At 47.9% G+C, this 21,427-nt stretch overlaps 1 protein-coding gene across 17 annotated transcripts in view; it reads left to right on the forward strand.

The window, feature by feature from the left end:
- The window catches only part of LOC135391530 (uncharacterized), a 181,390-nt gene that overhangs the window by 103,951 nt on the left and 56,012 nt on the right, over positions 1-21,427 (forward strand). The gene's annotated exons all lie outside the window — the stretch shown is intronic.

A 21,427-nucleotide genomic window follows, 5' to 3' on the forward strand; every position in this document is an offset into this window, starting at 1 on the left:
ATGTAACCGCACACTCTAAAAATAGAATTTGATTCATTCATTCGGAGGATGTCATTATCTTTTCTGATTTGTTAACAATAGGGAGTGTCTTTTTGCAAAGGCATGCACTTCCAAACAAATCGGAGAAGATAACGGTATCTTTCTGAATGGCGGTTGCCTCTGAGCCTGTGATGCAGTGTTTTCGTTTTTCGAGTGTGCCGCTTCCGCGCATAGTGGAGTATAACCGCATTACACGGCTCGGGTGCGGATGGACGAATGCAGGTGCGGGTAGGAACTTACTAAGCCGCGATCGCTTCTACGGACGTGTGATTTCTGAAGCACCCTCCGATCTAGGAATGCTTCCCCATACGTAACTAAAGTCACGATTTCGAATTCGCTTGAAAACGAAATTTTAGACTTTCCCGTACTATCCTAAAAAAGTAGCATTCATCCGCTATTCAAGGTAGCTGGAATGTGTAATATTGAAAAATTTCTTCATAAGTGGTGGGACGAGGGAAAGACGAGGACAATGTATGACGGCGGGAGAGAGGAAGAAGAGGGGGACATTCCGAGGGTGACGGGGGTAACGGTGACCACGGAATAAATCGTTCGACTTGGGTTTCCCCACGATATAGTTTGGAACATTACAAGTTTAAACAGGCGACCCCATCGATGCCTGTCGATATGAGCCAGACACAAATGAATCGACCAGGCACGGACGCGTCAAAACCAGCAGCACCGTTTATCCATGGACGGCAACTGAGCAACAGTGCCTTCGCATACTTGGGGGGGGGGGGGGGGGGGATATTAGAACAGAGAAAAAGAAAGGAGGAAAGGTCAGCTAAACGGTATGTCAGCTTGCTATTCCGCAAAAAGTAATAATAATAAAAAAAATTAATATTTGGTGATGGTGATATGATAAAAAAAAACGGGGGGGGGGGTGAATACTAGGACTCTGATGACATCCCACTGGAAAGCGCTATTCTACACTTCGAAGCCACAACATCGCGTGTTGTGGCTTCGTTAGGAATCGATGTGCAGAGAAGAGAGGGTATATCACGAGGTCATGCGAGTGCCGCAGCATTTTTCGATTCGCCAGCTTCCACACGCTAAAAAGACCCATTTATATATGGGTGAACGCACGAACGGGAAGAGACACAACAGCTTTTAACAGGTACGTGCTTTGTGCTCGAAAATGATCTAGTCAGTGGAAAGTGAATTGATGAATGGATATGCGGATGTAAAACGGTATCCTCATAGAATAACAGCTCGAATTTCTTCCCTGATAAGTTGCCTAATTTTCGGCGGGTTTCCATGAAGTCCAACAAATACGTACGTTTCCTACATGAAAAGCGAAAAAAAAAAGAAAGAAAAGGACATTATTTTGGTAATAACGCATTAAATTGCGGGAAAAGGAGCAATGCTATTAACAACCAGTAGAACTAAGCGGGCAGTTTCATTGAATCATTCTAAAGGCAGATATCCAAAAATTCACAGTTGAGTATTTGTAGGACAGGAGGGTGGCAAAGCTTCTTATGAACGGTTCTTGTACGAAGATAGGACTATTGAAACTATCAACTATGTAAATAGAGCCAGCTCAAGAACGACGAGAAGGTACCTAAATTTCGAAATTGAAAACATGAAGATCTCGACGGTATTATCGCGAGAGTGGGAGCGAACCATGTCCATGGATAGCTGAATACCAACAGAGGCTCGACTACCGGTATTCTTATAGATATATGGGACTACTGATTGTAGATGGTGTCGATAGTGTCCATGGCAAAAGTGCTACCTCCATGCTATACACGTGGTTGTAGCCTTTGTCAGCTTCTCACTTTTTGGAACCTTGAATGCGTGTGACGTCAATCACGATCCTCCAAAGGGATTGTCCTGCGATGCATGAACGTTCTGAGTAGACGCTATCTTATTCGAAATAATGAACGCGACATTATACGAACGCGGGAAAAGAAGATTCAATTAAATGATGCGTCTTACTGGGGGAAGTATGTCAACGTCCTTGGCTTGACTTCCAGAAAATCGGCTACAACAATTGTTCTTCGCCAACTCACTCTGAGCCTGCTTCATCGCGATGAAGGCAGAATTAAAATCTTTACTGATGGCTCATCGACACAGACCGGCTCTACCTGTGCATTCGTAATCCCTGAGCTGTCGATTGAACGAAGCGCTAGGCTGTCGCACCCGACGTCGGCTGCTGTGGCCGAGCTGCATTCCATTCTTATGGCGCTTTCCTTCATTGTGTCCCGTCAACCACCCATGCACTGGACCATATCCAGTGACTCCAAAACCTCTCCCCCCCCCCCCCCCCAAGCTCTGCAGTGCACCATGGGTTCGAGCTCCCTCGCGCCACTGGTGTGTGACGTCCTCAGGGAGTATTCGTGTGCTGTCACACAGACCACATATCCACCTTGCAGTGGATCCCAGGTCATTGTGGCGATGGGAATGAGGCTGCCAATCTACTTGCGAGACGGGCTCATGTGGCACGTGGCGTACCGACGCACCCTACGTATTTCACCCAAGCGGGCGCGAAGCAAGCAATTGGTACTCTTATGAGACGTCTGTGCAGTGAACACTGGCGCAGAAGTGTCCCTTCTATGTCGTTCCTGTGCAAGGTGGACCCAGATCTCCGTTCTTATATGCCGTCAGCGCTTCCTCGACCCATCACGTCGCTCATCTACAGGCTTCGCCTCAACGTGCCATACAGTGGAAGACTTTTGTTTAAGCTCGGCATGGTTCCGTCCCCCAACTGCGGTCTGTGTGATGTAGTTGAGGACGTGGATCACATACTCCAAGACTGTCCGAGGTACAGTGTACACCGTTGTACCCTTGTTTCGTCCCTGTCCCGCCTGGGTAATCAATCGGCCATACTCCACCGAAAAGGTTCTTGGGTGCTGGCCAGCAAATCAGCTCATACCTGCCATGCCCGCCCTTGTGCAATTTCTCGTCTCGACGGACCTCTCTGACACATTGTGACGCTTTTTGTTTTTGTGCATTGAGATTTCGCTTTTGGTGTCAAGATAGGTGCTGATGTTCTCATTTATTCTGTTTTCATTCCGTTTCAAAGGGGCGAATTTTGTGTAGTTTCTCTTTCGTTTCTTAATAACACGTCCTGGAGTAGCCAGTCCCGGGTGGCTCGAGACTAACATCTCCATTTTTTTCTTTCAAAAATCAATCAATCAATCAGTATGTTTATTACAAAAGGAAAGGAAAGGTTAGCTAGGCAAAAAAGCGGGCTTGCTATTCAACAAAGAAAAGATAAAGAAGAAAGAAAGACCGACAGTGACCACAACAACGTAACAATGACACAGGCTGTTCATGGCTCCTGAGGTTTTGGGAAAGCGGAGGAGAGCGGCGATTACGGCCCACTGGTTGGGGTGCAGAAGCGGGCCAAGGAGAGTGGCAAAAGAAAGTCTGGCAAAATAATTCTGGAAAAGAAGATCCGGCAAAAGAAACGCCAAGCTGGAGTAGAGGCAATCGGAGGTTGCTTCGATGATGGATGTGCTGTTAATAATACAAGAGATGGTGTGGAATGGCAACTTTCACGCCACAGGTTGTGCAGTTTTTGAAGAGAAGCGAGGGAGTACGGGCAGGCATTGAGTCGTAGATGGCGGAGAAGGGATTCTTCTTTACGACCGGAGTGGCAAGCGATGACAAACTCTATCAAAGGGTCGATAGACTGCAGGCACGGTAGTTTCGGCCTTAAATTGCCGGGCACGTGTGACACGCCGACGGCGAATATGCAGACGGCATGTGAAGGCAAAAGCGCCACGACCGAAGTGTCAATAGATGTAGCACGTCTCGCTGCTGCGTCAGCGCGGACGTTTCTATACAGGCCTATATGGCCGTGATGTTATGACCGGTGGCTAAGAGTTGAGTGAATTTCTCAAGCAGCGCATTGCCTGCAATGGCTTATTATGCTCGGGCGAGGTGACGACAATATATCGAATGATGCCTCGCTATCGGTAAGCATGACCTACTTTTCGTGCACCGATCCGACGATACGCTCTATTGCTGCCAGGATGCCGAACAACTCTGCTTCCGTAGAGGAGTTTGAAAGCGTGCTCCAGGTGTTCATCCGGAACGTAGAAGGCAGCGTCCGATCTATCAGGTGTATCAGGTGTCATTGAGTCATCGGTGTACATTTGGCGACTTTGTCGGTGAGTTGAGTCGAGGTGATCCAGTGCTAGTCGATGGGCACGAGTGTAGAGACGTCGTGCTTTTGTAAAAGACCAGGCATTCTGGAGTAAATACGGGATCTTTCATGTGTCCACACGACCGGCACATAAGACGACGTAGGCGCTGGGGAAGGAATGCTCCCATTCAGGCGGGCAATGGCGCTGCCAAAAGCAGACGCCGGACAGTCCTCATCAATACGATGAAGGTAGTGGAGCGGGTGCCGTGTAAGGTAGCGCGCCAAAGCGAAGTGCGTATCCGTTGTCTTGGGGACTCCTAAACAGACGCGGAGGCTACGGGCATGGATGCTGAGTAGTTCCCATTTTTGGATTCGACTGAGAACATGTAGGATGGGTAAACTGCACCGCAATGTACCCAAAAAACTAGGGCCTGATGGACACGATAGAGGTCACAGCATGACGGGCCCCAGGATACATCAGCAATACGCCTGAGTACATTTACTAAACCGTTTGCCTTGGTAGCGAGCACCTTCACATCGTGGGACCAGAAGCCCGATCTTCAACTTGTCGATATTCCATAAAGGGCAACCTCCATGGAGCGAATTTTTGCAACGAAGTTCGCGCGGCAGACTGCCACGCGCCTTCCGCCGCCAGTTGTTCGCCGGCACCAGCTCCATGGAGCGAAAAACCTGCGGACGGCGTCGGGAAGTCATGTTGTGATGTCGCTGTTGCCAGGGTATAAGGTGAAAGCTTAGTGAAATCAGTTGCTCGAAAAAGTGCATTTAATGTCACAAATTTTGCAACTAAATCCAACAACTGTCTGAAAAGATGCGACCAGTAACGTACCGAAAGCCATATTCACTACTGCGAAAGGAACACATGTTTCTTGGCAGAGAATGCCTCACGTTCTAACGATGCAGTTGGCGAAACAGCGAGCAGACGACAGCATCCAGATGCAAGAAGAGGACGATGACGATGATTCACGAGAGCAGACGACCACGTGCAGGCGATCTAGCCACTGATCTCGATTGTAAAAGGCTGGATCGCGGATAGGGAGCGCGAGCGTGCGGCAACCGGCCGCCATCTTACTGTACCCGAAACAGTCGCCGCAGCGATCATGGCAACTTCTTGCAATTATGGTCGTACCAACCGTACCGGCAAGGATACAGGGCCGAAATTTCTACAGGTGAGTCATTCTTTGTCAAGGAATAAATAGGCGTCCATTCTGTACATTTATTTGACAATTATGAAGTTTTTTTTTGCCCAAAACCAGCACTGGGTGCAAGTTGTTTGATCGCTCTTCCGAGGTTCAATCGAACACACTTGCATTTTCCCCGCCGGCAAATACAGTTTGAGTGCATAATATGCTGGAGAGAACATGTTACACTACACTGATAGTGGTGTCATCAATATGTGCGAGCACTCGGGCGCTTTTCTGCATGCATTGCTAGCACGGTACCAAGTGTTCTCTACGGAAGCAAGTGCACAGTCATTTCTTTGAACCGCCTTCGCGTATAAGTTCAGTATTACGTCGTAATAAGACCAAGATAGTCACCCTTTTTCATGTATTGGTATTGTTTTGTGCCTTGGTTTAATTTGTGACAAAGAATCCTATGTAACGGTGGTGTGGTGTGACTTGGATACTGTCTTTGTGTGTGAGCTATGTTGTCAGCTTGTTGCGATAATAATAATTCGTGGCTTGTCGTGTTATTTGTAGCAGCGTGGTCTCTCAATACAGGTTTCCTCACGGGGGCTACCCAGAGGATCGTCTGTGTCATCGAGCATCATCTGTGTCATCGTCTGATGCGATCGAGCTTACAGATAAGTGTCATGTTCCTCATTCACGGGTTCCTACTTTACGGGGAGGAACCACCCCAGAGCACGCACTGTGGTGAACCTCTCTCAATTTTGCAAATTCTCTTTACATGTTCACATCATGGAACACATCACTTCGGACGGTTTTATATACACCTCAGGCCCCTTCACCCAGCATTGTCTTGGTGATGAAGCTATAATTCTTTTTAGAACAGCGTTTAAACGTGGAAATTTTTAAAAGATATCGGGATTGTAAACCTTGCTTTGAACTGATGTTTTAAACATTTATGCAATGCTTTTACTAAACAACATATTTATTTTTAACTAGTTGCATCCTAACCAATGTTCTCTCCTTCACAGCTGCCTCGACATATGCAAGAAATGGGTGCAAAACCTGAGCAATGCCAACTAACTCCGATCACCGCAGCGCCTCCAAAAAGTAAAAGCATATGTGTCACATGAGATTTTTAAAGGTATTCATAGTATATAATACTTTGTATTAACTGTTCTAGATCTAGCCCACCTCTACAGTATACACCCTCAGGAATTAAAACTTGTTGTGGAACTGTGATCATTGTTTCAGTTACTAGGCATGCACATATATGCTATAAGAAAATTATTTCTTGAGAATGAACACTCTGTAGTTGCCTTAGCTGCAGGAGGAGTGTACTCCAGCATGTCAACTACTAGCAAAAATACTGACGTATTTAAGATTATGACACAGTTTGAAGGATTTCAATTCAGGAAATTTGCAGTGGCAGGGCCTGCCAGAGTGAAACCTACTGAATATGTTATGGTGTCGAAGTGGCGGTTCCTGCAGGATAGGAATATCTTAAATGGGAGCAAAAAGCTTGAAATTAACAAAGTGTTAAGCAATTTGTAATACACTGAACACATAGGCAGCAAAACAAAAATTTAAAATTCAGCATGTATGAAAATTGGGTGCAACAAATTTACATAGTGTACCTATACATTGTCATTCCTGAGATATATATTGTCATTGCATGGAGGTCACAAAACAATAAATGTATTGTTTTGTCACTTCCCTGCACATTTATTGTATCTTGAAATGCATATATGCAAGAATAAATGTTGAACTTGAAAAATGTATATTCTCTTTATTCATAGAGCATAACACCACTTATCTTCTCTACAAAAGCATATCGTGTTAGATCTTTGTCATGCAGAATGCACAACCAAGAAAGCCATCTTCCACTAAACATCACGTTTGACATGATTCAGTTGGTATCATTTCATAGACAGGGTACACCAGGGCTCCAGTTTCAAGCTCCAAATCGTCATGTTGCAGTTTGGAAACCGTACATGTGTTGCAATAGTGCCCTCGCATGTTAAAATGTAAGATGGGAGTCACTGTTAATGCAAAGTGACTCCTATGAGAGAGACTGACGCTGAAGAAAAGTGTGCAAACTGCGGAAAGTGTCATAGAAGATCTTCAGAAATCGTGCCTGGTTTCACGGCAGTACTACCACACTCCCTTTTAGATGACTATGTTAACGATTGGAGTTTCAGGTGTACAGCTGCATTTTTTGCAACGTGCTCCACATAACAAGCATGACAAAGTCAGCAGTGGATGGCAGGCCCCGTCCCTACGCAGCTTTGTTCACGCTGCAGTTCCATTCAGCAAAAGCATGTGAGTACGCGAGAAGGACATTCAATTTCACCTGCAAATAATCAGAGCAAATGAAAGAAGAAAAAAAATAGAAGTGCTGTACTTCATAAGGAGATAAGTCTTGTGTCTCAAGGAGGTGTTACCACTTACTAAGTACCTTGATTAAGTTTACATCAATACCTAGATTAACTGGCCTAAGCGTTATCTAATTGCGTGAAGTAATTGTTTGGGATGCTTCGGTGTGTTCATATTTGCGACGCATTACGTCGAAGACACCACTGTCGTTCACTAAAAGACTCTTTCTTGCTTGATATAAATCAGATTAAACGCATACGCCTGTCTAAAACAACGGCTGTGATTCTACGGGGCGATTTCTTTCTACCATGCGTGTATATATCCTTTCTGGGACCGTTCTCTGTGGAACAATTTTTGTTTAGAACGCAGCACGGGAGATTATATACATGGTTGTTGTTAATCTCACATCGTTTGTTATTGAAATATTGGCTGGGAAACGTGCTGTAGTACAATCCCCAGCGCTGCACTGCAGTGATGGTCTAGTTTCGGAATGCAAAACATAACGTAATTAAGAATCGAACGGCAGGACACGTGTGAAACACTGTTAGGATACATCAGTATACTGGCACCTTACAAAATTGTGTGACGACAAACAACGATCAACGCCTGCAGCGCGATAAATACTCACGATCTCTGTTGCCTCCCATTGTTTTCTATGGGCGCACACAGCGCTTTAGGGCCTCCCAACATGGCGGCCCGAATGCGTACCTCTCCCCCACGAGCCCCTCTCCCATGCGCGATCCAGCCTTTATACATAGAGATCAGTGGATCTAGCGTAGATTCGTAGCGGAAGAGCACTTTGCTTGGTTCATCTGCAGTTGACGCTTCCGGAATCGCGGACGCTGGGCGAAAATATCTGGCATGGGCAGATCGGCGGCGGACGCTCACATTTTTGACGCCTCGCGCTGGGCGTCCGACGCTGAGCGAAGTTCGCAGCTTTTTCGCTGTACATTCGCTCCATGGAGGTTGCCCTTAACGCGCGTTAAATGCACCACTTCGGCCAGTGATTCGTCACGAGCTCTTCCGAAAGTCGTTTTTTTTTCTTGCAAAGCAGCTTTGGAGCTCTTGCAAAGCAACTTTAAATATAACGGTAACTATCGCTCTGAGAAAGTTCAAGGTCGGGGGGCAGGGTCAGGCCACGGTCAATTGTAATGCCCAGGTATCGACAAGTCGTGACAAAGGTCTGGGTGAGCCATCAATGAAAAGCACGTAAAGCGTCAAACTGGGCATGTTGGTACGACATGGCGATAAAGGGCTAAAAACAGACACACAGATAGCGCACTAGCAACAATGAAAAGCGGGTACTTATGGAATGATCTGCGTGCAAGAGCAATGGGGCAGTGTACCGCAGTGTAGCGGCGGTGAATGACCCGCCACATCATCACCTCATTTATGTGTATGTGTGCGTGTGTTTGCGTGCGCGCGCGTGAAAATGCCAAGGGTGCAGTCTTGCTAGGTGAGACAGCCAAACCGCGCTCGAGGAGGCATCTTGAAACGAGCCTCTGCGTTGAATCGTGTCACGTCGAATGCCAGAGATCCAGACACAAATGTCGTAATGTGAGTATGATCCGGCAGGTGCGCCTCAGGAGAAGCCATAATGATATTGAGTAAGAGGGAGCTGAGGACGCTCCCTTGTGGAATACTACGATGAACGTGCAATGTGGCAGTATCCCCTTAGCAGTGCGCACACACAAGCAGCAGTCAGCAAAATGTCTGATCCATGACAAGGGGCAGCCCATTGCTTCAGATTCTTGAAGCGTCGCATTTGTTGCGCTATGAAGGACACGGTCGTACGCTTTCTTGGCGTCGAGATAGACAGCAGCTGTCTGCTTCAGCCTTTGCCTGTTGCGTCTGACTGATCAGAGTTATGACGCTGTCCATTGCCGACCGGCCTGGGAGAAATCCCCATATTTCCTCAGGAACCCCCCGCCCCCTGCTTTCAAGCAAGATACCAGCTTAGGCGATTGAATATCATTTTCCAATCAGCGTTCCAAGGTCATCCCCACATAGCTCGTAAGAGCTATTGGGCGAAAAGAATCCATGTGATGTGGCGATTGACCACGTTTAAGTAAGGGCACCACCATCGCGGTCTTCCACCCCTTAGGATCTTCCCCTTTGCTCCGGTTTTCGTTGAAAATCCGTAGGAGGAATACTATCTCGCCCCGACAGGGGAAGATTCTGAATTGTCTCATGCGTCTGGTCTGCTTCGGGGAGGTGAGCTGAGGAGAGTCTCGAGTTGCATATTCCAGCTCGAAAAGGGCAAGCGGCAAATCCAGTACCTGATCCGATCCAGTACTCTGATCCAGTGCTTGAGCTGATGAGAACACGACTGAGGGCTGTGTAGCGAGACGTGCGCGATATTCCCCTGCAATGCACCTTCAGAAGGCGAGGGAGTTAACGCCAGGGAGCGGAACGGATGTCGTTGAACCACAGGAATATAGAAAGTCCCTTGAGCACTCCCCAAATCGGAGACATCGGGGTACGGGGAGACAAAGATGTTGCAAAACGGCGCACAGCGATCTCGCGCGAGTTTACATAAGTGTCGATGAAAAACCTTCTGTACAAGTCGGGCTTCATGGCTGTCGTGTTGTAGATGGGTGCGTCGCGCACGCCGCCGTTCGGCGCGGTGACGAAGAGCGCGTAGCCGCTCGTATTCGGCGTCCACTGCAGAACAATGGAAAGGAACAAGGAATACGCGTGTTGAATCTGGGTTGTATCTGCCACTGTGCGACGGAAGTCCCGCTCATTTCGGAGTCCACCCGGCTTGAAGAAGCACTCTCTATAGCAGCACTCGTTCTTGACACCCAACGGCAGCCCGCAGGCGATCTCCGCACACGTGTACCGCGTGTGGGTACGGCCCCAAGAGTAAAATGTCACCGCTCTGCTCCCACTAATGCGCCGAATGATAGAGCTATCGCTGTTTGTGACTTCAGCAGAGAACGAGGCGTACGCCTTGTTGTGGCAGTTAACGTGCCTCCACATTAATTTCAAGTGAAGGACGTACACCATCGGTTTCAACCACTCCAGAAAGAAAACGACATTTTACTGAATGACGGTTCCCAAGCAGCACATATCTTGGTCGGTGCCCGCGGTTCGTGCCTTTACAGTAAATAATTGAAATGGAATGAATAATGGCTGAATCGGTAATACTGGACTACTATTGCCGATACGCATCCAATATTGGGCCGAGATGTTGCACTACTTAGGTTGCTTCTTAGCACGTAATACAATCAAGTTTTATTCTTCAAGCCGGAATCGCCACCACCTCTGTTCTCTGGGAGTAGCGTTGGGTAGACGAGAGGTCTGCCTGCCTAGACTGCACGGCGGCATGTTGCTTTGCTCTCAGAGCTTTGAATTCCTTGTACATCTACCGCTGCCACATAAAACGCCACCATCCAAGCAATCAATCAAGCACCAGGTGCAATCCATCTTGTACGACTCTGTAGGCGTCGTCCTTTTCCTGCACAATGATATTTCAGCTGTGAACAGTAATGTACAGTTCATAGTCTTCTGGGAAGGAAATATGTACAACAAACTGGACTCGCGAAAGTTTTGTGTAATGCTTTGGGCTCACTTGCTCATTTTGCTCGTGACTAACCAGCAATGCAACAAAAACGGTTGGTCTAGCACTGCAAAGAGTTGTGGGTGCGAACCAATTACAGTAGGTTGCAGCACCAGAGGAAAACAGCGAAACAAACTAAAAAGAGAGAGGTCGAGAGAATAAGCGGATTAGGCTGCTCGTGTGTGAGCACCCCTTTCAGGTTTCGTGTCAAACGGGCAACAGGTTATCATAGGAAAATTTATCAACACTCCATTGGCTAGTTATGCTGTTGTGACCACGATGGCTATACTACTATGCAATACAATTATGTATTAACATATACGTACATTATATACAAGACTACATGTTTCCGGCTCATTTTATTCCAGTTGCCAATTTCTTGTTATCTGTTTGGGCCATGTGAAATAATCCATGTCCCAAAATTTTAGTCCTGGTGCCACACGAATTAATCTAAGCGCAGAGAAGTTAATCCGTGTGCCAAATGAATCAATTCGAGTGTTGTTCGATTTAGTCCAGCGACGACCAGATTTACTCGCTATAGTATTTGCCTTTGACATCGATAGAAATAACTTCGCATTGACCGAAAATAAATTCGAATTTCTTACAAGGGGCTTAATCGCTTGCACGTCTAACGAGTTAAACGGAGGGCGCGGCACTCGTGGAGAATGCCCGGCGCACTTCGCGCGACACGTGAAGGGCACAGCATGCGTCATGCGCAATGTGTCACGTGCTCGTCTTTTTGAATCTCCCGCTACTCGTTAGCTCGTTAGACGTGCAATCGCTTAATCGCTTGCACGTCTAACGAGCTAATGAGTGGCGGGAAATTAAAAAAGACGGGCACGTGTATACATCTCCAGATCAAGTGCCTTTCTTCGTCGCGCTGGACCTCTCGACTTTTGAAACTCGGGGGCCTGGCTGGTGGAGGCTAGATAGTGTGATATTACACGATCCCCAAGTTACTTCAAACGTAGAGGTGGCAATCCGTGACTTTTTGCTTGAGATAGACTTCGACCCTGTTATTTGGGACAACAAGCCGCACTAGTTAGGTCTTTTCATCGCAGCTGGTAGAAAAAGGAAGGTAGCTCTCACCGAACATTTAAATGAGCTTCGTCGTCGAACGGTCATAGTGAAACGTGGAGGGCCCCTTACGTTGTTCATGCGAGAGTACGTCCTGAACGGGTGAACGTCCTGAACGAGTGCTATTACCGAGCTTGGCGCTTCTCGTCCCGCACTGCGGCTGTTATGTTCAACCGCAACCGTTCTATCTTAGACCCCGACATGTTGCGCTACATGCGTAACTCTGACATCAGAGAGCCTCGATCGAGTCGTATCGAACAGGCAAGCTTGGCGGCTGGGTCTGACTCCTCTGCTCCATCGGATATCGTCCAGGTGCTCCGCACCTTCTCTGCACAATTGTTCTCTTCTGAGCGCCAGGAAAGTGTGGTTGGCGAGGAGATGTTACGTTTCCTGGCTACCTTGCCCGAACTGCAGATGATTTGGGTTCGGCATTGTGTTCTTCTGTGACCTTGTCAGAAATCAAAGCCGTCCTTGCTGGACAAAACGTTTCTTCTGCTCCTAGGGCAGCCACCTAGCTCCGATGCACCATAACCCAGTTAAACTTATCGTTCTCTTCTGCTTCGGGCCCAGACGGGCTACCGATACCGTTCTACAAATGCTTTTGGACAGCCCTGGGTCCGTCTATGGTTGCGTTGTCCAATAGCTTCCTGCAGGATCACCAGCTTCCGGCTTCTTCGAATCATGGTCGTATTGCCCTCATTCCGAAGGGTGGCTACAGCAACTCGCCACAGTCGTGGCGTCCTGTTACGTGCTCAATAGTGATTACAAGAATCGTGCATCGCTTATCGCGACGCGTTTGACTACCTTCCCTACCTCGCTTCCCTACGCCTCCCTACCTCGTCTCTCCATTCCAACCCTGCTCAGTTTCGTGCAGAAGTATCTTCGCGTCCCTGCTGTTGACGCGAGATACGAGGGGTGTTCAAGTCAAACCGGGACTTTCTGTTTCCTGAGTGTACAAATGGCTCGCACTACTTCTTTTTCGTCATTTTCACACGCGACAGGCCTCCGCGTTCACCACGTGGTAGTCCATCCAATGTTTGTGCAAAACAGAAGACATATGCTGGACAAGATGGCCGACAACGAGGTGAGCGCGCACATCGAACAGCGAATTGTCATGAAGTTTCTCGTGAATGAAGGCGTAAAGTCAGCTGAAATTCACAGAAGACTTCAGGCTCAGTATGGCCACGATACACCAAGCCGCAGCAAAACGTTTGAGTGGTGCAAACGGTTCCGAGACGGCCGTACATCAGTGCAGGACGATCCCGGCCGATCGCGGCTCAGAGCCCAGTGTCAGAGTTCTTGAGAACATCCAACTTGTGGAGCGCCTGATCCTCAAGGACCGACGGATAACATGTCTCGAACTGGCTCGAAAGACTGACCTTTCTGTGGGAAAGTTGAACACTATCATTCATGAACACCTCCAGTTTCGGAAAGTTAGTGCCCGTTGGGTCCCGAGGCAGCTCTCCGTGCAGCTCTCCGCCCGCATACCGCGCATCTCACGACACGCACCTTACAGGAACTTGGCTGGAAGTTGCTGCCACATCCCCCTTACAGTCCAGACCTCGCTCCCAGCGATTTCCATCTCTTCGGCCACTAAAGACGTTCCTTGGGGGCCGCCACTTCAGCTGCGACGACGAGGTCAAGAATGCGGTCCGATCATGGCTGCTACGCGCCGGTAAGGATTTCTACGCTGCTGGCATCCAAGCCCTCGCGAAACGCTGGGAGAAGTGCATTAGTGCAGCTGGAGATTACGTTGAAAAATAAAACTAATTTATGGCTGTAAGTTCATTTTACTTATGCGAAAAATGAAAAGTCCCGGTTTGACTTGAACGCCCCTCGTAGATAACTGTATACAGGGTGTCCCAGAAAACGTGTCATTGAATTGAAAGTACACCACATAGAATCATTAGGTTAACGCCATTTGTTCTTACTAGGTCTTTGCCATCTCCTGAATATGAATGTCACGTAGCGTAAGTTTAATTATGTAACTTTTCGCGAATTGACCTCGGAAATTTGCCAAGTACGTAAATGTCACTTTTTTACCCCACCAATGTGAAGAGCGTCCCGAATTTACTCAAGTTCATGATAATTGACAGGGATATTGAGGAGCTATCCCATCGGAAAAATAGCGAACATCATCCTTACGCAGCACCCGGAGCATAGCGCGCGATGAATTTTTGAGCACAATCGTTGTCAGTCCGTCGAAAGGAGGTTGGAAACCCGCTGGAAACCAATTTCCATCGTGCTCAACAGATGCCTGCGTCGACCCCGTCGTTTGAATGCGCGTGTGAGTGCAAAAACATGTAGGAGTGAAAGCGGAATGAATGACTGAGTAGATATAAACAACGAGATTTGGCCGAGGCAGACCACACTTAGGGACGACACAAACATTCGTTGAGTAGATATGATTTGTCCCTTCACATGACGCAACCTTGGAAGTCACTGGGAAGGCGTGTTAGCTTAGCTCAGTTGGTAGAGCCCTAGACCGTTAATCCAGAAGACGTGGGTCGAGTCCTACAGCTGGCTAACGTTTTCAGTGACTTCCTTCCTTCTTCATTCATTGTTCTTAGGCACTTGAGGTTCGTGTGTTTGTCCTTTCTTCTGCGTTCCAGCCTCAGAACATCAATTTCCATCATGACACTCACATCACGAGGTGGCAAAAACCTAGTATGAACAAATGCCGTTGACCGCATGATTCTGGGCGGTGTAGTTTTTTAAAAAATAATAATTCAATGACGCGTTTTCTGGGACTCTCTGTATATACAGGGTGTCCATGCTAAGTGTATACAGATTTTTTAAAAATATATATAACACTTTTTCCAAGATGAAATCAATTGCAATATAGCATATGCTGAAGGGCACTCCTAGCAAAGTCCAAAGGCAATGCCTTAATTAACTTTCATTAATTAACTTGTTAATTATAAAAGCTACAAAGTTGTCCCAATGAGAACATCTGTTCCTTTCGGTCACCTGATATCGTAGCCGTTTTCAGAACAAAAATCCGTTCCATAGATCGCCCGCAAAAAATTCGTGAAGGAACGCCATTTTTTCTTTATTTTGTTCATTGCGCTTCTTAGAAGACGCGTCTTTCCTTCATCCCCAATGTGAGGGAGAGAAAGAGCACACTATCGCCTCTCGCGTCCTGGAGAAAGATTAAAAGGAAACAGAACATGCAACCCAAGATAAGGCCAGTTCCGATAGAGTCACCCGATACATTTGTTTTTGTTTTATTTCCGCAAGTTAAAGCTCATCTTCGACGAATGAGGCGGCACTGTGCTCCTTACCCCCTCTCACGTTGGGGATGAAGGAAATACGCTTCTGCGAAGATGCGCAATAAAGAAGAAATGGCGTTCCTTCACTAATTTTTTGCGGGCGATCTAGGGAACGGATTTTTGTTCTGAAAACGGCTACGATATCAGGTGACCGAAAAGAACAGATGTTCTAATTGGGACAACTGTGTAGCTTTATAATTAACAAGTTACTTAATGAAAGTTAATTAAGACATTGACTTTGGACTTTGCTAATGCCCTCCTAGGGAGTGCCCTTCAGCATATGCTATATTGCAATTGATTTCATCTTGGAAAAAGTGTTACATATATTCCAAAAAAAATCTGTATACACTTAGCTGGGACACCCTGTATAGTGGGCTGCCACCCGCAATAACATTTCTGCAGATAAACGAAGTAGCCTTGAACGCCGGGAGAGTGGCGTCAGTTGCACCACCCAGTTCGTTCACATCTAATCCTCGCTGGAGTCTAGCGTAGTCTAACACAGCTTATCCAAACACCCATTTGTAAAGATAATTCGGCTTGGATGCGTCGTCGGCAGCGCTGTGATTACGGTACCGCTTTCGTACTAGAACTAAGCCCCAATTAAGCGTCAGCTGCTTCTTATTGTTGAACATCAGATCTTGTTGCTACAGCCTTGCATGGAACGCGTTTGACGTGCAAAGAACGTCCCTTAAGGATGCTGGCTGTAAAAGTTATACTCCTCCGTCATTTGTTTAACCTTACCTTTTGCCATGTTCAGCTGAAGCGCCAGGTCATTTGCACATGTCTCTTCTTGCTTTTTTTTCAAATGCTGTCAATGTTCCCCAGCGTAATTTTATATGCATCCTCCTTTTTCTTATGAAATAACTAATCTTGTAACGGGAGCCTGTCTTTCCCGCCCTGACGCGTCCGTCCACAACAACAACAACAGCAGCAGCCGCAGCAGCAGCGGCAGCTTTGTTTTGATGATCATCATGATCGGGATACTTCGGCCGACTAGCCGGATAGTGAGTCGCTGCGACAGCTCCTTCTCACGTTTCAATTTGGTCAAACGCTGGTTCGCTTCGTTTACCTCGGGTTTCGTTTTCTCGCAACGCACGCGAGATCCGTGGACTGCAACGTAGTCGCCTGCACGGCGCTCTGGCGCAACTTTGGCGCAAACGCAGCAAAAACACCTTATACGGCGCAGGATGGCAGCACCTCGTGATCGGCGCAGTTCGGCTCAAATGGCGCAGCACTTCCACCACTGGTTGTTGCACCAAAGACAGTCCGTAGACCACGGTTCACAGATGCCGCGTTCACGGGGCCACGCGTTTACAGGGAGTGATGTTGTATGCTATCGGAAAAAAGAGATACATATTTAGATGCCGGACTAATACAAATTCTCTTTACTCCACGAAGAATATTTTGTGCTGGGCATCCATGAAGGCATTGAACGGTCGAGACCGGCTCATCCTCCCATGAAAGTTGCTCTCGTACACTTTTCCATCACGAGTGCATGTGCTATATAACCTGTTATTAATTATCCTATCCTGTTGTTGATGACGCTATTATATACCATTAAAAAGGTTAGTGGAGAGAATAAATATCGGTCATTACGATGGCTAATTGAGCTGCGCTAAAATAGCCCAATTTGGTAGCGAAAATTGCAGGGGTGTTCTTTTCAGTCTTCCTACTTCCCGGTTGACGTGCTCGCATATCTGTTTTACTGACGTAGGTGGTTTAATGTCGTAACCGGGTGGTTGGGGAAAATAGACTGTACATGATGAGAAGTATAGATGAGCAAACTTTTGTGGTTAACTATAACGTTTTCTTGAAGTTGTAATTTAGCTTCTAGTTGAACTATATTTTCGCAGCCGTGTTAAAACTACATTTGCAACAGTACATTATTCTAACTTCATTTACTTATTTCTACGTTTTTCCACAAATAACGTCGAGGCGTCCCTGGAACAGCAAGACAGGAAATAATCCAAGATAAATATTTTTACAAGAATCTCGTCTTTATCTGTAGGCGAAGTTTTCTGACACTGCCTTCCACAGCTATCTAATTATTTAATACCTACCGTAACCCATTGCCGACTCCAATGAAGTGCAGGTGGCGCACCGAACTTCCAAGATGGCAGATGAAATGGGTCTCCGCCGCGAAGCGAGCGTATAGGGACTGCAGTTTCGGCCGCATTATGTTCACACTTGGGACTCTGTTTCAGTTTCTAATACGCACAAATTGAGACGCTTCATGAAAGCGTAATTAATTTTCGTGCGGGTCATCTCGCACTGTGCAGTTCAACTCAGAGAAGTAGGCAGAAATCTTCCGTCGTTTGAGTTTGTTTATATACGTCGGGAGTGAACAAAGGGGGCATTGAGAATGAAAGAAAGGCAAAGCAAGTATTAGCAAAGCAAGGTCACATAGCATATGTTATGCAATGCGGTCTAGTAGTATCCAAGCAATGCAATTTTTGGGTTTAGTTTTAGTTTTAGTAGCTTGTTAACTGAGGATGCTATTGTCACGAAGCGAAATGGGCCGGCGAGTCGTCGAATAAACAGCGAACGGTTTATTAGACTACTTGGTAGCAAAACACAAGAGTGATAGCTCTCTGAACACAACTGAGTCCAAAGAATGAATGCTCCAGCCTGGAGCGCACAAGCATTTAAGCGTCGCGCCGAATAGTCTAGAAGCAGCACGTGCGTTTGCCAGAGAGCAGGCGATGTGTCTGGAAGCTTCTTGCTTCTTCTTCAGCATGAGCCGGGATGAGATGTACCGTTTAGTGCCTGCCCTGGAAGTTTCGCGATGATGATTCGTGGCATTGCCTCCTCCGTAGACGGGGCATCGTCTCGATGCCGTTTCTTCTCCTTCTTTTTCTTTCTTTCTTTTTTTTTCATGTTGTTTCCTTCCAGCCAGTCTTCAGCGCTACCTGCTGTAGTACGGCTTGAGTCGAACGACGTGAACTATTTCAGTCCTCGGGGGTCGTCGAGAGGGAACGGTGCCCTCAGGTGCCACTTCGTAATCCAGGTCTCCAATGCGTCGAAGTACTTTGTAGGGACCGAAGTACCGCTTCAGTAGCTTGTCGCTCAGGCCTCGTCGTCGAATCGGCGTCCAAACCCATACCAAGTCGCCTGGACTGAAGCGTACGTCTCGTCGGCGCAAATTGTATCTTCTTTCATCGACGCGTTGTTGTTGACCAATCCGTAGTCTGGCCAGCTGGCGGGCTTCTTCTGCTCGCTGTGTGAAGTCCAGAGTGTCGTTTTCCACATCACTGGGTTCGTGGGGCAGCATCGCGTCTAGCATAGTCGATGCGTCATGGCCGTGTGCAAGGCGGAACGGTGTGAATCCCGTTGTTTCCTGGACAGCCGTGTTATAGGCGAACATGACGTAAGGCAGTATTTCGTCCCATGTCTTGTGCTCGACGTCGATGTACATCGAAATCATGTCGGCAAGGGTTTTGTTTAGGCGTTCGGTGAGCCCGTTCGTCTGCGGATGGTACGCCGTTGTCCTCCGGTGAGTGGTGTGGCTGAGTCGGAGGATTTCTTGTGTTAGCCTGCTTGTAAATGCCGTTCCCCTATCGGTGATTAAGGCGGTCGGAGCTCCGTGCCGTAGTACGATGTTCTCGATGAAGAACTTCGCCACTTCTGTTGCTGTGCCCTGTGGAAGTGCCTTAGTCTCAGCATAGCGTGTCAGGTAGTCGGTAGCGACGATTATCCAACGATTTCCGGAAGACGAACGTGGGAAGGGCCCGAGTAGATCCATCCCAATCTGCTCGAACGGCGCCGACGGCGGTGCGATTGGCTGAAGGTACCCAGAAGGTCGTACTGGCGGCGTTTTTCGTCGTTGGCATTCCCGGCACGTCCTTACGTAGTGGTGTACGGTCTTGGCCAGTTTTGGCCAGTAGTACTTTTCCCTTATACGGGCCAGTGTCCGGCTGTATCCCAAATGACCTGATGACGGTTCGTCGTGGCAGGATTCAAGAATCTCGCTGCGCATGTCCCCAGGCACAACGAGAAGCCACGTAGCGCCTTGTGGTGCGTGGTTTTCTTTGTAGAGAACACCATTACGTAGGGAAAAACTTGGGAGTGATCTTCTGAAGATGGGAGGAACATTGTCGGCGCGGCCCTGCAGATAGTCGACGAGTGTCTTCAATTCGGGGTCGTTATACTGCTTGGTAGACATGGTAGTCGCGCTCATTAGACCGAGGAAGGCGTCGTCGTCCTCGAGGCTGTTGTCCTGTCGCTGGAGTGGTGCTCGGGACAGGCAGTCGGTCGTCGAATAGTTCTTCTCTGCCTTGGTTAGCGTTCTGCTTGCGTAAGCGATGACACGTTCGACGCCGTCGTGAAGTTGAACGAGCACGGCTCCTAGACCACCGTTGCTTGCGTCGGTGTGTATTTCTGTTTCGGCGTTTGGATCTAAGTGGGCAAGCACGGGTGCGGTCTGTAGACGCGTCTTCAATTCATCAAACGCCTGTTGCTGGGCTTCACTCCAGATAAACGTGGATCCGTCCTTCGTGAGGGCATTCAGGGGTGACGCAATTCTTGAAAAGTTCGGAATGAACCGTCGGTAGTAGGCGCAAAGGCCAAGAAAGCTTCGAACGTCTTTCACGTTAGAAGGAACACGGTAATTTGCGATGGCCGCCGTCTTGTCGGGGTCGGGGCGTACGCCGTCGCTGCTCACGAGATGGCCGAGAAATCTGAGTTCCTTGTAGCCGAATCGACACTTCTGAGGCTTCAACGTCAGCCCTGCAGTTCTGATAGCCTCGAGGACTTGCTTTAGCCGTTCAACATGTTCTTCGAATGTTCTTGCGAAGACGACAACATCGTCGAGGTACACCAGGCAGGTTTGCCACTTCAACCCGGCGAGAACTGTATCCATAACACGCTGGAACGTCGCTGGTGCTGTGCAAAGGCCGAAAGGCATAACCTTGAATTCGTAAAGTCCATCCGGAGTGACGAAGGCAGTCTTCTCACGGTCCCGTTCGTCGACTTCAATTTGCCAGTACCCCGTCTTGAGATCCATGGAAGAGAAAAATTTTGCCTTTTGAAGGCGATCGAGCGTGTCGTCGATGCGCGGTAACGGGTGACGTCCTTCTTCGTTATTTCATTGAGTTTCCGGTAGTCGACGCAGAACCTGAGTGTTCCGTCCTTCTTCTTCACTAGTACCACCGGCGATGCCCACGGACAGGTCGACGGCTCATCATCTCTTCTACTTGCGTTCGGATCGTTTCTCGATCTTTGCAGTAGACCCGATACGGCATTCGGTGAATTGGATGGGCCTTTTCGTCGACGATGATGCGGTGCTTCGCAATGGGCGTTTGTCTTACTTTCGACGATGCAGCGAAGCAGTCACTGAAATCGTTGAGCATCTGGAGAAGGGTTTGCTTTTGAGTTGTATTGAGTTGAGGGTTTACGTCGAAATGTTCGGCCTCGTATTCCGTGGTGACCGCGATGCGAGCAGTGTCCATCAGGCAAACATCCGTGGTGGAGTATTGGTCTACGATGACGGCAATCTTCGTGCCGTTCGCCAGGTGTTGTGGCTCCGGGCGAAAATTTGTGACCAGGAGTTCGAATATTCCGTTTCTTACGGGCACAATTCCTCTTGCTATCCCAATTCCTCGCTCGAGGAGAAGTTGCGTGTTGCCTTCAGCCAACAAACAGCCAGTCGGTACTCTCTCGCACGTAGCCGTCACAAGGACTGACGACAAGGGAGGCAGGTTGACGTGCTGAGTCGTCACGGCGGTTACGTCCGTGTTTGCGCGTTTCTCCGGGGTTATTCGTGCCCACCACTTGTCTTCTACTGTTTCCGGCGTTTTAAAAGAGATAACTCCATTTGTGAAGTCGATGATTGCTTCGTTTTCGACTAGAAAGTCCATTCCGAGTATTA

Source organism: Ornithodoros turicata, chromosome 4 (genome assembly GCF_037126465.1).
Source record: "Ornithodoros turicata isolate Travis chromosome 4, ASM3712646v1, whole genome shotgun sequence".
Taxonomy (NCBI): Eukaryota; Metazoa; Arthropoda; class Arachnida; order Ixodida; family Argasidae; genus Ornithodoros; species Ornithodoros turicata.